Source organism: Papio anubis, chromosome 17 (assembly GCF_008728515.1).
Source record: "Papio anubis isolate 15944 chromosome 17, Panubis1.0, whole genome shotgun sequence".
NCBI lineage: Eukaryota > Metazoa > Chordata > Mammalia > Primates > Cercopithecidae > Papio > Papio anubis.
In genome coordinates this window covers 72,877,551-72,892,508 of record NC_044992.1, presented here as the reverse complement: position 1 = coordinate 72,892,508, position 14,958 = coordinate 72,877,551, and the positions used below count along the sequence as shown (strand labels likewise).

At 51.9% G+C, this 14,958-nt stretch overlaps 1 pseudogene; it reads right to left on the bottom strand.

Moving 5' to 3' along the window:
- Positions 1-3,753: 3,753 nt before the first annotated feature.
- Positions 3,754-4,745, bottom strand: LOC116270975 (annotated as a pseudogene).
- Between the last annotated feature and the right edge of the window lie 10,213 nt (positions 4,746-14,958).

The following is a 14,958-nucleotide window of genomic DNA, read 5'->3' as shown; positions in this document are numbered from 1 at the left end:
CGAAATATAATAATAATAAATGAAATAAAATAAGACATAGAACAAAGTGTGAAAAATAAGCCCCAAAGCTTCTAGAATAAAACATAGCAAAATCTCTTCAAGACACTGTGGTCAGGCCAGATGCAGTGGCTCACACCTGTAATCCCAGCACTTTGGGAGGCTGAGGTAAGGCTCAGGGCGGATCACCTGAGGTCAGGAGTTCAAGACCAGCCTGGCCAACATGGTGAAACACTGTCCCTACTAAAAATACAAAAATTAGCTGGGTATGGTGGCAGGCACCTGAAATCCCTCCTATTCGGGAGGTTGAGGCAGGAGAATCACTTGAACCCAGGAGGTAGAAGTTGCAGTGAGCTGAGATCACGCCACTGCACTCCGACCTGGGTGACAAAGCGAGACTCCGTCTCAAAAGAAAAAAGAAGACACTGAGGTTAGCAAAGATTTCTAACATAGAACACAAAGGGACTTGCCATAAAAGACTGGACTTCCTTAAAATCAACCACTTCGAGACACCATCAAGAGAGTGAAAAGGTAAGTTGCAGACGAATGCGCTGTTCGCCTTGGTGTGTCTCCATAGACTCTGGACCAAGGTCTTCTGCCCAGAATATATCAAGAACTCCTACAAACTGATAAGAAAAAGATAAACAAACCAATTTTTAAAATGGGCACTTGAACAGGCACTTCACAGACCTGAAGCACGTTGAAAGGGCTAAATGCAGTGAAAAACTGGTCAGCCTCATTAGTCTGAGGAAATAAGTCATTAGTTACCAGGGAAATAAGCATTTAAACCACACTGAGATGCCACTTCATACCTTCACAAAGGCTAAAATTACAGACTGACTATTCTGTCTTTATTTATTTATTTTGGAGACAGAGTCTTGCTCTGTTGCCCAGACTGGAGTGCAGTGGTGCGATCTCGGCTCACTGCAACCTCTGCCTCCTGGGTTCAAACTATTCTCCTACCTCAGCCTCCCAAGTAGCTGGAATTACAGGCATGCACCACCACGCAAGGCTAACTTTTGCATTTTTACTAGAGACGGGGTTTTACCATGTTGGCCAGGCTGGTTTTGAACTCTTGATCTCAGATGATCCACCCGCCATGGCCTCCCAAAGTGCTGGGGTTACAGGTTTCAGCCACTGTGCCTGGCCAAAGACTGCCTATTCTAAACGTTGGTGAGGATGTGGAACAACCACAGCTCTCCTCTCCTTCCAGTGGGAGTTTAACGTGGCACAACCTCCTGGAAACCATTTGGTGACTTCTGTGAATTCCTATGCCTTCCCTGTGACCCAGTAATTCCGCTCCTAGATGGAGTTAACCTGTGACGGTTAATTTTCTGTGTCAACTTGTCTGGGACACGGGGTGCCCAGATGTTTGCTCAGCACAATTTGGGCTGTTTCTTCGAGGGTGTTTCTGGATGAGATGACTGGGGGCTCTCAGTGAAGCGGACTGCACTCCCCAGTGTGGGCTGGCCCCATGCGCTCAGCTGAGGAAACACTGGGATGGGGTAAGAAATCCCAGGAATCGGCCGGGCGCGGTGGCTCAAGCCTGTAATCCCAGCACTTTGGGAGGCGGGCAGTGAGGATCCGCAGTCCAGAGATGAGACCATCCTGGCCGGAACACAGTGAAACCCGTCTCTACTAAAAATACAAAAAAACTAGCGAGTGGTGGCTGAGCCTGTAGTCCCAGCTACTGGGGAGAGGCTGAGGCTGGAGAATGGCGGGGAACCGGGAGGCGGAGCTTGCAGTGAGCTGAGATCGGCCACTGCACTCCAGCCTGGGGCTGACAGGCAGACTCCGTCTCAAAAAAAAAAAAAAAAAAAAAAAAAAGAAATCCCAGGAATCGGAGGGCCGGCTCTCTCCCTGGGTCTCAAGCCTGCCAGCTTTCAGCCTGGAGCGGCGGTATCGCCCTCCGGGGTCTCCAGGGTGCCAACTGTGGCTCTCGGGACTTGTCAGCCTCCATCATCACAAGAGCAGATTCCTTCTCATCGATCTCGTTCTCCAGATACAGAGACGGGTGTGTCTCCTGTTGGCTCTGGTTCTTTGGAGAACCCCGGCTAATACACACCCAAGATGGAGAAGGGCTTCTATGACCAAGGGACACAAACAGGAACCTACCGAGCAGAGTTCCTCATCACAGCCCTTGTGCGTATCTTTAGGGATACCGTAACAAAGTTCCCCAATCGGGCAGCTTAAAGCAACACCAGCGCATTCTCTCACAGTCTGGGAAACCAAGGCCTGGAATCAAGGCATGGGCAGGATTGGCTCCTTCTGAAAGCTCTGAGGGAAAATCCTTCCAGCACCTCTTCCCAGCTGCTGGGGGCTGCAGCAATGCGGCCCGTGTATCTGTGTCTAGACTCCCTCCACCTCGATCTTCTGAGGACGCCTGTCATTGGATTTAGGACCCACCCAACTCCAAGATAATCTCAGCTCAATGTCATTAATGAATGACATTTACAAAGATTATTTTTCCAAAGAAGGCTCCTTTCATAGGATCTGGGTGGACACATCTTTTAGGTGCCACCATTCACAAGCCCCAAACCAGAAATAACCCAAATGTTCATCAGTGGGAGGCTGGGTCAGCGTGCTGTGGTTTCTTCCTACAGTGGAATACAATTCAGCAACAAAGAGGAAGCACTGATGCACGCGGCGACTCAGATGAATCTCCCAGGCATGACGCTGAGCTCGAGCAGTAAGACAGGACCAAGGCCTGAGGAAGGTGAAGCGACACACGTGAGCTGGCTCAGTATTTGTTTGTTTGGTTTTTTCCAGATGGAGTTTCGTTCTTGTTGCCCAGGCTGAAGTGCAATGGCGTGGTCTCGGCTCACTGCAACCTCCGCCTCCCCGGTTCAAGCAAATCTTCTGCCTCGGCCACCCAAGTGGCTGGGATTACAGGTACCTGCTACCACATCCAGCTAATTTTTTGCATCTTTAGTAGAGACGGGGTTTCTCCATGTTGGTCAGGCTGGTCTCAAACTCCTGACCTCAGGTGATCCGCCCACCTTGGCCTCCCAAAGTACTGGGATTAGAGGTGTGAGCCACTGCACCGGGCTCGGGCCTTTTTTTTTTTTTTTAAAGAGAGAGTTTGCTCTGTCACCCAGGCTGGAGTGCAGGTGGCATGATCTCAGCTCACTGCAGCCTCCACCTCCTGGGTTCAAGCAATTTTCCCACCTCAGCCTCCCAAGTAGCTGGGATTACAGGCACCCGCCACCATGCCTGACTAATTTTTGTATTTTTAGTAGAGACAGGGTTTCACCATGTTGGCCAGGCTGATCTCGAACTCCTGATCCCAGGTGATCCACCCGCCCCGGCTTCCCAAAGTAGTGGGATTACAGGTGTGAGCCACCGCGCCCGGCCGAGACTCTTGATGTCAGAAAAAATGCCGAATGCCAGAATCTGGGCTCCTGGTGTGTGGGCGGCTCCACATCGGGCTTTGGCACGTATGTTGAGGGGTCTGCCTTGGCCTCTCCCTTCCTGGGCCCAAGCAGATGGGGTAGCAGGCGGGGAGGGGCCTCAGGTGTCCAGGTGGGCCTTCTGGCCCACCCTACTCTCCCCTCCACACAGGATGGGGTGTCCTGCGGGGTGAGGGAGCCTCAGGGCTCCCACGCAGTCTGAACGCTGGAGCTTGGGCCCCACCGCACTGGGTCTCCTCCCCAGGGCGCAACAGGCCTCACATCGTAGGGCATCCCCACCCTACCTCCCCCTCAACCCCACTCAGTCAGGCCAGGCTCTGCCTAGGCCCCTTGGGGCTGCAGTTTCTCAGGAAACAGCACGGCCCAGAGCGCCTCCCCCGCAGCAGCCACTGCCCGCCCCGCCCTGGGCATCACTCCTTGCGGCCTAACAGGTGCATGCGGGTGGCAGCATGGCAGCAGGCCTCCTGTGCAGTGTGCTTCCTGCCAGGGAACTCGCTGGTCTCCTGCTGGCATCACACATCCCTAACCCTCCCTGAGGGTCCTCCCAGGTTTCTCGGGCCCGGGGCAGGGGGCAGAGCAGCAGGAGACAGAAGTGGTGATCCACCAGGCAAGGGGCTGGGCTGGCGAAGGCACCCCCTGGGATCCCTGGGATCCCTGGCCAGGCTGGGGCCAGGAATGGGAGAGGCTCAGGGCGGGTGCTGGGGCAGATCCCGGGAGCTGGAGGAGAAGCAGGTGGGGAGAGAGCAGAGCCCCACTGAAGGGAGCCACAGTGAGCCCCAGGCACAGATGGGACAGGCCTCGAGTCCTCTTTGGCCAGGAGACTTCCAGGAGGAACGGTGAGAATGCAGGGGTGGGCTGCCAGGAGCCTGAGGAGCCCGTCCACATCTGCCAGGCACCGTCTGTGCGAGAGGCCAGCTTCCAGCGTGGCTGAGGTCCCAGGTCCCTCCGTGCCCAGCAATGCCTGGGTCCCAGACAGCACAGGTTGCTGCCTCCTTCTCACCAGCAGGACCTGCTGAGCATCTGAGCTGCCTGGGGTGTCACAGGTGAGCCAGCAGTGACAGGTGGGAGGTGATGTGTCATGGGTGAGCTAGTGGTGGCGGGTGGGAGGTGCTGAGCCAGTCCTGGGTGACATATGGGTGGATGGGAGATGTCCCACGCCACACTGTGGTTTTTTTGTGGGTTTTTTTTTTTTTTTTTTTGAGATGGAGTCTCCCTGTGTCATCCAGGCTGGAGTGCAGTGGCAAGATCTTGGCTCACTGCAAACTCCGCCTCCTGGGTTCACGCCATTCTCCTGCCTCAGCCTCCTGAGAAGCTGGGACTACAGGTGCCCACCACCATGCCCCGCTAATGTGCTGGACTACAATTGCAGTATTGGTGTGAATGCATGTAACTTTTCTTTTCTTTTCTTTTCTTTTTTTTTTTTCTGAGATGGAGTCTTACTGTGTCACTCAGGCTACAGTGCAATGGCACAATCTCAGCTCACTGCCACCTCCGCCTCCCGGGTTCCAGCGATTCTCCTGCCTCAGTCTCCTGAGTAGCTGGGATTATAGGCATGCGCCACCACGCCCAGCTAATTTTTGTATTTTTAGTAGAGATGGAGTTTCACCACGTTGGCCAGGCTGGTCTCGAAATCCTGACCTTGTGATCCGCCTGCCTCGGCCTCCCAAAGTGCTGGGATTACAGGCGTGAGCCACCGTGCCCGGCCTCGCTCTCTCTCTCTCTCTTTTTTGTTAAGGGTCTCACTCTTGTTGCCCATGCTGGGGTGCAGTGATCAAGGCTCACTGTAACCTCGAACTCCTGGGCTCAACTGATCCTCTCTCCTCAGCCTCCTGAGTAGCTTGGACTACAAGCATGCGCCACCATGCACGGCTTCATGCTTTTTAATACAGTGAATGAATATAGCGAGGTAGAGGGGTGTGTGTGCGTGTGTGTGTGTGTGTGTGTGCAGTTGCCAGCTCTGCCTGTAAGAAGGGCCCAGAAACAATGAAGTCCCAGTAGTCATGTGCACACCCAATGCCCTGCCCAGATCTCAGTTCTGTTTCCCACTAACAGGAACAGAGGTTCTTTGGAGCGAAGGCTACATCCAGGGCTGGGGCAGGGAATGTTTGAGATGAGCCTGGGATATCCTGTTGTGCCAGGAAGTCAGGAAGCACTCAAGGAAACAGGCCGGGCGTGGTGGCTCATGCCTGTAATCCCAGCACTTTGGGAGGCCAAGGTGGGAAGACTGCTTGAGCTCAGGAGTTTCAGAACAGCCTAGCCAACATGGCAAAACCCCGTCTCTACAAACAAACACGCAAAAAAATTAGCCAGGAATGGTCTGTATTACTCTGTTATTACGCTGCTAATAAAGACATACCTGAGTCTGGGTAATTTATACAGGAAAGAGGTTTAATGGACTCACAGTTCCACATGGCTGGGGAGGCCTCATAATCATGGTGGAAGGCAAAGGAGGAGCAAAGTCACGTCTTCCATGGAGGCACGCAGAGCGTGTGCAGGGGAACTCCCCTTTATAGAACCATCAAATCAGCCGGGCGCGGTGGCTCACACCTGTAATCCCAGCACTTTGGGAGGCCGAGACAGGCGGATCACGAGGTCAGGAGATCGAGACCATCCTGGCGAACACAGTGAAACCCCGTCTCTACTAAAAAATACAAAAAACTAGCCGGGTGAGGTGGCGGGCGCCTGTAGTCCCAGCTACTCGGGAGGCTGAGGCAGGAGAATGGCGTAAACCCGGGAGGCGGAGCTTGCAGTGAGCCAAGATCGTGCCACTGCACTCCAGCCTGGGCGGCAGAGCGAGACTCCGTCTCAAAAAAAAAAACCATCACATCCCATGAGACTTATTTACTACCTCATGAAGACAGCACGGGAAAGATCCACTCCCATGATGCAATTTCCTCCCACTGGGCCCCTCCCACCACACAGGGGAATTATGGGAGTGACAGTTCAAGACAAGATTTGCATGGGGACACAGCCACACCATATCAGTGTCACATGTCTGTGGTCCCACATGCTCGGGAAGCTGAAGCAGGAAGATCACTTGAGCTGGGACAGTCGAGGCTGCAATGAGCCAAGATTGCACCACTGCACTCCAGCCCAGGCAACAGAGTGAGACCATCTCAAAATAAATAAATAAAAGATGGAGACGTGTCAAAAGGTAAGAGATGGCTCAAGGAGCTTCCCTCTGGCCAAACCTAGGACAATTTATACATAAATGGGGGGTGCAGCAGAAGGAATAATGAAATTATAAAACTTCTGTTTGGCATGGCTGGGCATGGTGGCTTACACCTGTAATCCCAGCACTTTTGGAGGCTGAGGCAGGTAGGATCACCTGAGGTCAGGAGTTTGAGACCAGCCTGGCCAACATGGTGACACCCTGTCTCTACTAAAAATACAAAAAATTAGCTAGACATGGGAGGCCGAGACGGGCGGATCACGAGGTCAGGAGATCGAGACCATCCTGGCTACCACGGTGAAACCCCGTCTCTACTAAAAATACAAGAAAATTAGCTGGGCGAGGTGGCGGGCGCCTGTAGTCCCAGCTACTCGGGAGGTTGAGGCAGGAGAATGGCGTGAAGCCGGGGGGGGCGGAGCTTGCAGTGAGCCGAGATCGCGCCACTGCACTCCAGCCTGGGGCACAGAGCAAGACTCCGTCTCAAAAAAAAAAAAAAAAAAAAATTAGCTAGACATGGTGGCATGCACCTGTAATCCCAGCTACTTAGGAGGCTGAGGCAGGAGAATCACTTGAACCCAGGAGGCAGAGGTTGCAGTGAGCTGAGATTACACCACTGTACTCCAGTCTGGGCAACAAAAGTGAAACTCTGTCACAAAAAAAAAAAAAAAACAGTAGGCCAGGCATGGTGGCTCATGCCTGTAATCCCGGCACTTGGGGAGGCAGAGGTGGGTGGATCACAAGATCAGGAGTTGGAGACCATCCTGGCCAGAGTGGTGAAACCCCGTCTCTACAAAAAATATAAAAAATTAGCCAGGCATGGTGGCACACCCCTGTAGTCCCAGCTACTCAGGAGGCTGAGGCAGGAGAATCGCTTGAACCTGGCAGGTGGAGGTTGCAGTGAGCTGAGATCACGCCACTGCACTCCAGCCTGGGCAAAAGAGCAAGACAAAAAAAAAAAAAAGAAAGAAAGAGAACTTCCATTTGGCAACCAGCATATTAATTGATTCAGGGAAGCGTGAACTCCAGCACTTAAACTACTGGTGAAAGGCCGGTGGAAGCAGGCAATCCATGTAGCCTCATATCTCCTCACGCAGCATTTACTCTTTACTACTTGTTAATTAGTAAGTACAAAGTAAATTCATTAACTATACAGTGAAGGAACCTGGCAGATATCACCTTAGCCAGATAATAAACTGTACTATCACTGGGGTGGAACAAGTCCCAGCATATCATCGTGTGGCTCGTGACACACTGCACCGAGGAGAACACCATCACTTCTGAGCTGCACCTGCCCAAACTGCAGAAATGGTATCCAATCATCAGGAAGCCCTAGACAAACCCAAACTCAGAGATATTTTACAAAGTAACCAGTCTGTACTGTTCAAAAATACCACAGTCATGAAATACAAAGAAAGACAAATTCAAAAAATAAAAATGGATCATGTTTTAAATTAGATTTTCAAAGAGTGGTCCTCTTGCTCTCTGACCTCACTGGCCTGCGTTATCAGTCAACAGTGACATTCAAGAGTTCCCAGTCCAGGCTGTCGCGGTGGCTCACGCCTGTCATCCCAGCACTCTGGGAGGCCGAGGCGGGTGGATCACCTGAGGTCAGGAAGACCAGCCTGGCCAACATGGTGAAACCCTGTCTCTACTAAAAATACAAAAATTAGCCCCACATGGTGGTGCATGCCTGTATTCCCAGCACTTTGAGAGGATGAGACAGGAGAGTCATTGGAGGCCAGGAGTTCGAGACCAGCCTGGGCAACATAGTGAAACTTCATCTCTACTAAAAATACAGATTAAATACAAAATACTGATTAAATACCAAAATACAAATTATAGGTGATGGGTGGCTATAATCCCAGCTACTCGGAAAGCTGAAGCAGGAGAGTCATTTGAACTCAGGAGGCAGAGGTTGCACTGAGCCAAGATCACGCCAATGCACTCCAGCCTGGGCAACAGAGTGAGATTCCATCTTTAAAAAAAAAAAAAAAAAAGAGTCCCTGCTCCAGCCCTCAGTGGTCTTAGGGAAGGGCCAGTGAGCTCCCAAACCCTGCCACCTGTGTCACCTTGCAGTGAGAGCCTGAGCAGGCCTCTAAGCCTTCTGGCCTCAGTTTGCCTACCGGCTAGACACGCTCCCCTTGCCCTCCCCACCAGACTCCAAGCAGCCGACTCCAACTGTCAGACTCAAGTGTGGAACAAAACCCTTACAGGACAAGCCACAGAGAAAGCTGTGAATTCCTCATTGAGGAGGCGAAAGAAACACACTACAAACTACCACAGGGGCCTGGATTGGATCTGGACCCATAAAAGATGTCACTGGGGCCGCCCATGAAATTCTCCTGGGTCTGTGGTTCATGGTGATGTCATGCCAATATCTGGCCCTGCTTGCGATGGTCTGCTGCGGTTAAGGGGAGACATGGACGCTTTCCCTGTTTGAGGAAACACGCCCTCCAGTGATAAGGAACAATGGGCATTAAGTCTGCAACTTACTCTCAAATGGGTCAAAAAAACAGAGAGAGAGGACCAGATGCGGTGGCTCACACCTATAATCCCAGCACTTTGAGAGGCCAAGGCAGGCAGATCACGAGGTCAGGAGATCGAGACCATCCTGGCTAACACAGTGAAACTCCATCTCTAGTAAAAATACAAAAAATTAGCTGGGGGTGGTGGTGGGTGCCTGTCGTCTCAGCTACTTGGGAGGCTGAGGCAGGAGAATCACTTGAACCTGGGAGGTGGAGCTTGCAGTGAGCCGAGATCATGCCGCTGGACTCCAGCCTGGGCCACAGAGCTAGACTCCGTTAAAAAACAAAACAGGCCGGGCGCGGTGGCTGAAGCCTGTAATCCCAGCACTTTGGGAAGCCGAGACGAGTGGATCACGAGGTCAGGAGATCGAGACCATCCTGGCTAACACGGTGAAACCCCGTCTCTACTAAAAATACAAAAAAAACTAGCCGAGTGAGGTGGCAGGGACTACTAGCCGAGTGAGGTGGCAGGCACCTATAGTCCCAGCTATTCGGGAGGCTGAGGCAGGAGAATGGCGTGAACCCGGAAGGCGGAACTTGCAGTGAGCTGAGATCTGGCCACTGCACTCCAGCCTGGGCGACAGAACGAGATTCCGTCTCAAAAAAACAAAACAAAACCAACCAAACAAAAAACAAAAACAGAATTTAAAAAGGTGGTAAACTGCGAACGCTTGGTGATTCTGGGTGACCAGGATCTAGGAGCTCTTTGTACAATTCTAACCACTTTTTTTGTAAGTTGGAAGTCATTCAAAAGCATGAAGTTACAAATAACAAAACCTTGTTTAGGTATGAAAAGACAAAGTACAGACTGGAAGAAGATTTCTGTAAACCACAGATATCAAACCAAGGGCTAGTACCTAAAATATGTAAAGAATGCTTAAAGCTCAAAGGTGAAAAAACAAACAATTCAATTGGAAAGTGAGCAAAAGACATGAACAGACATTTCACTAGAGAGGTTAGACAGATGGCAAATAAGCACACGAAATATGTTCAGCATCATCAGTGGTCAGGAAAATGCAAACTAAAAACCACAGTGAGACACCAGCACACCTATCAGAATGGTTAAAGTAAAAAATAGTCACGAAACCAAATGCTGGCAAGGATGTGGAGAAACTGAATTACTCGTGTGTCGCTGGTGGGAATGTAAAATGATAGAACCTCTCCAGAAGACAGTTTGGCAACTTCTTTAAAAATTAAACATGTTAGAGAAACCCCATCTCTACTAAAAAATACAAAAAGTACCTGGGCGTGGTGGTGCACGCCTGTAATTCCACTTACTCAGGAGGCTGAGACAGGAGAATCATTTGAACTTGGGAGGTGAAGGTTGTAGGGAGCGGAGATCACGCTACTGCACTCCAGCCTGGGCGGCAGAGTGAGACTTCATCTAAACAACAGCAACAACAACAACAACAACAACAACTTAAAATTAAACATGTAACTACTAAACAGCCCTGCAATTGCATTCCTAGGCATTTGTCCCAGAGTAAAGATTTATGTTCACACAAAATCCTAAACACCAATGTACACGCAGCTCTATTCATAAGAGCCGAAAGCAGAAAGAACCCAGATGCCTTTCAGTGGGTGAACGGTCAAAGACACTGTGGTACCTCCACACCCTGGAATACTACTCAACAAATAAATGAATGAGCTCTTGGCCAGGCACGATACCTCACGCCTGTAATCCCAGCACTTTGGGAGGCCGAGTTGAGCGGATCATTTAAGGTCAGGAGTTTGAGACCAGCCTGGCCAATATGGCAAAATCCCATCTCTACTAAAACTACAAAAATTAGCTGGATGTGGTGGTGGGTGCCTGTAAACCCAGCTACTCGGGAGGCTGAGGCAGGAGAATCACTTGAACCCGGGAGACGGGTTGCAGTGAGCCGAGATCACACCACTGCACTCCAACCTGGGTGACAGAGCAAGACTGTTTGAAAGAGAAAGAGAGAAAGAAAAGAGAGAGAGAGAGAGGAAGGAAGAAAGGAAGGAAGGAGCGAGCTCTTGACACCACAGCCCGGATGAACTTTCAGAGAATTATGCTGAGAGAAAACAGCCCATCCCACCACGAGGCTCAGGAGAGGATGGAGGGCCAGTGGGTGTGGCTGTGAACAGGCGACACGGAGACCCTTATGGCGATGGAAAGCCTCGGTGTCTGGATGATCCCTATGCCGGTATCCTCGCTATCCTTGCTGGGGCAATGTAGTATAGTTTTGCAGGATGTTGCCATTGGGAGAAATGGGGAAAAGGGTATGTGGGATCACTGTGTTATTTCTTTCTCTTTTCTTTTCTCTTCTTTTCTCTTCCTTTTTCTTTTTTTTTTTTTTTTTTTTTTTTTGAGACAGAGTTTCACTGTTGTTGCCCAGGCTGGAGTTCAGTGGTGCGATCTCGGCCCACTGCAACCTCCGCCTCCCAGGTTCAAGCGATTCTCTTGCCTCAGCCTCCCGAGTAGCTGAGATTAGAGGCATGCACTACCACGCCCAGCTAATTTTGTATTTTCAGTAGAGATGGGGTTTCTCCGTGTTGGTCAGGCTGGTCTCAAACTCCCAATCTCAGGTGATCCTCCCGCCTCAGCCTCCCAAAGTGCTGGGATTACAGGCACGAGCCACCATGCCCGGCCTACTGTGTTACTTCTGATAACTGCATGTGAATCTACAATTATTCCAAATAAAAGAGCTTACCAAAAAAATCCTGGTGTGTTTGCGTGTGCGCGTGTTCACGTGCATGTGTGTGCATGTGTGATTTTACATAATCGTTACATATTCTTGGCCAAGGCTCTTCCTGTTGGCAAATTCCCAAGTCGATTCTGAGACGAAGGCTCAGGAGACCTCCAGGGTCTGCAGAGAAGATGCATATCTTCCCAAGTCCACCACCTCCAATAGGCCATGACCTCCCACTGCAATTCCACTTCTGTTATTTGAGAATGTGCTGGGAGCCACGCACTGGGCTGGAGCCCGGAATACACAGCAGGCGGGACCTGCTGTCACGTGCAACTCCCAGGCTAGGAGGGGACGCAGACGAGGTTGGTGCACAAAGACAGTCCAGGAAGCAAGGCCAGTTCCTGGGGCCACAGTCCCCCGCAGCCCCAGCTCCCATCTGCCATGCCTCGCAACTCCCCCTACAACTGCCTAGGGCTGTCTTTTACTCTCATGGGACCCCGCTCAGACCAAGTTCATCAGCACCCCCTACCCCGCCAGAACCTGGGAGCCAATTTCCAATCAGTTGTTCACCCCTCGCTGACCAAGGCTTGATGTGAGGACGTCCAGGAAGGGACTCAAGGGCACAGCAGGGAAGCAGTGGCCCTGCGTGGAGCAGAGCGTGGAGCAGTGGCTCTTTGTCCACCACTGCCTCAGCCACGCCTCTGCTGCCCTTTTGCCCGCACTGCCTTGACCACTCACACACTGGGAAAACCAGGAGAAAGTTACACTGATGCCTCTGAGTAAGGTTTCCCCAGGAACCTGCACCAGAATCACTAAGGCAGCCTGTTCTACCAGCTTCCTGGGCCCCCGCCGCAAGTGAAGAAACCAAATTTCCTGGCTGGGAATCAGAATTCCACATGAGCTCTCCCAGGGAGAATCCCGCCCACGGACAGGAGTCTCCGCAGCATGACTCTTGCCCCTGGGGCTTTGGACTCTGCAGCAGTGACAGAAATTCGGAAAACGTTTCCCCGATGTAGCAGTTTGACAACAAAACATGTTCACTAGGCCAGGCACAGTGGCTCACTCCTGTAACCCCAGCACTTTGGGAGGTCGAGGCCGGCGGATCACGAGGTCAGGAGTTCGAGGCCACCCTGTCCAACATGGTGAAAACCCGTCTCCACTAAAAATACAAACAATTAGCTGGGCGTGGTGGCGGGCGCCTGCTGTTCCAGCTACTCAGGAGGCTGAGGCAGGAGGATCGCTTGAATCCGAGAGGCGGAGGTTGCAGTGAGCTGAGATCACATCACTGCACTCCAGCCTGGCGACAGAGCAAGACTCCATCTCAAAACAAACGAACAAAAAGAAAAACAAAACAAAACAAAACAAAAAGTTCACAGCCAGGTGCGGTGGCTCACACCTGTAATCCCAGGACTTTGGGAGGCTGAGGCGGGCGGATCACGAGGTCAGGAGATCGAGACCATCCTGGTTAACATGGTGAAACCCCGTCTCTTCTAAAAATACAAAAAAATAAAAAATAAAAAAATTAGCTGGGCGTGATGGGGGGCGCCTGTAGTCCCAGCTACTCGGGAGGCTGAGGCAGGAGAATGGTGTGAACGCAGGAGAATGGTGTGAACCCAGGAGGCAGAGCTTGCAGTGAGCAGAGATCATGCCACTGCACTCCAGGCTGGGTGACAGTGTGAGACTCCATCTCAAAGGAAAAAAAAAAAACCATGTTCACCAGTTATTTGGTGGTACTCCCATTGTGGGTGGGTCTACACCCTCCCCTGGAATCAGAGCTGGCCTTGGTGGCTGGTTTGGCTGGCTCAGAGAAGCCCTGTAGCTTCCCTCTGGTTCTTGCGGGATATTCGCCTGCAGAGCCTGAGCCACTGTGTGAGAAGCCGCAGCCCCCGAGGCTGCCATGTTGTGAGGAAGCCCAGGCAGTGTCGAGGGGCCAGGGGCTGGTCCTTCAGTTGCTCTGGTAGACAGTCCAGCCAAGTGCCCCACTGATTGCCAGGAGCAACCATCAGACATATGAAGGAAGAGGTTTCCACGTGATTCCAGTCCCCAGGCAGTTCAAGTCACTCCCAGCTGTGGAGTCTTCCCAACGGAGGCCTCAGACCTCATGGAGCAAAGACAAGTCAGCCCCGGTTGCCCAGTCCAAACTGCGGGCCCACAGAACGTGAGCACCATGACGTGGGGGTTCTAGTCACTCAGCTTTGGGATTGTTTGTGATGCTGCATTAGCACCTGGAACACAGAAGACGCCTCCCATGGTACAGCCCAAGTAGGAGCCCCGGGCTCCCCATCTGGATCTCAGGAGCAGCCTCGCCTCCTGTCTTGTTGGATGCCAGGATGTGCAGCTCTGTCCTCTGATCTGTGAGCCCACCTCCACCCTCTCAAGTTAATTTCAAGAATTCTAACTGGTCAGCCATGTTGCCGCCAGGTGTCACGGCCATGCAAGCAGAGGCACCAAAGGACAGGAAGGAGGTTATGGCTGGGAGGATAGACTTACGTCCTCAACACGGGGGTGTGGCTGGAAATCAGACCCTGATGATGCAGTCATCCTGAGAGAGTGGCAGAGAGAGGAGCCTTGGGCCCAGGGTACCACTGTTCAAGGGCTGGGCAGAGAAAGAAGGGCCCATCCAGGAGATCGGAAAGAAATAGAGATGTGGCGGAGGGGGTGGGGCAGGAGAGAGCAACGCCAGCAAAGAAAGCAGCAGAAGCCGTGCGGTGGCTCATGCCTATAATCTCAGCACTTTGGGAGGCTGAGGCAGGAGCATCCCTTGATTCCAGGAGTTTGAGACCAGTTTGACAACATAAGAACACCTCATCTCTACAAAAAATACAAAAATTACCAGGTGTGGTGGTATGCACCTGTGGTCCCAGCTGCTTAGGAAGCTGAGGTGGGAGGATCCCTTGAGCCCAGGAGGTCGAGGCTGCAGGGAGCCGAGGATCCCACTGCTGCACTCCAGCCTGGTAGCAGAGCGAGACCCTGTCTTAAAATATATATATAAAGTCCAGGCGCGGCAGCTCACGCCTGTAATCCCAGCACTTTGGGAGGCCGAGGCAGATGGATCACGAGGTCAAGAGATCAAGACCATTCTGGCCAACTTGGTGAAACCCCATCTCTACTAAAAGTACAAAAATTAGCTGAGCGTGGTGGCGCACGCCTGTAGTCCCAGCTACTTGGGAGGCTGAGGCAGGAGAATTGCTTGAACCTGG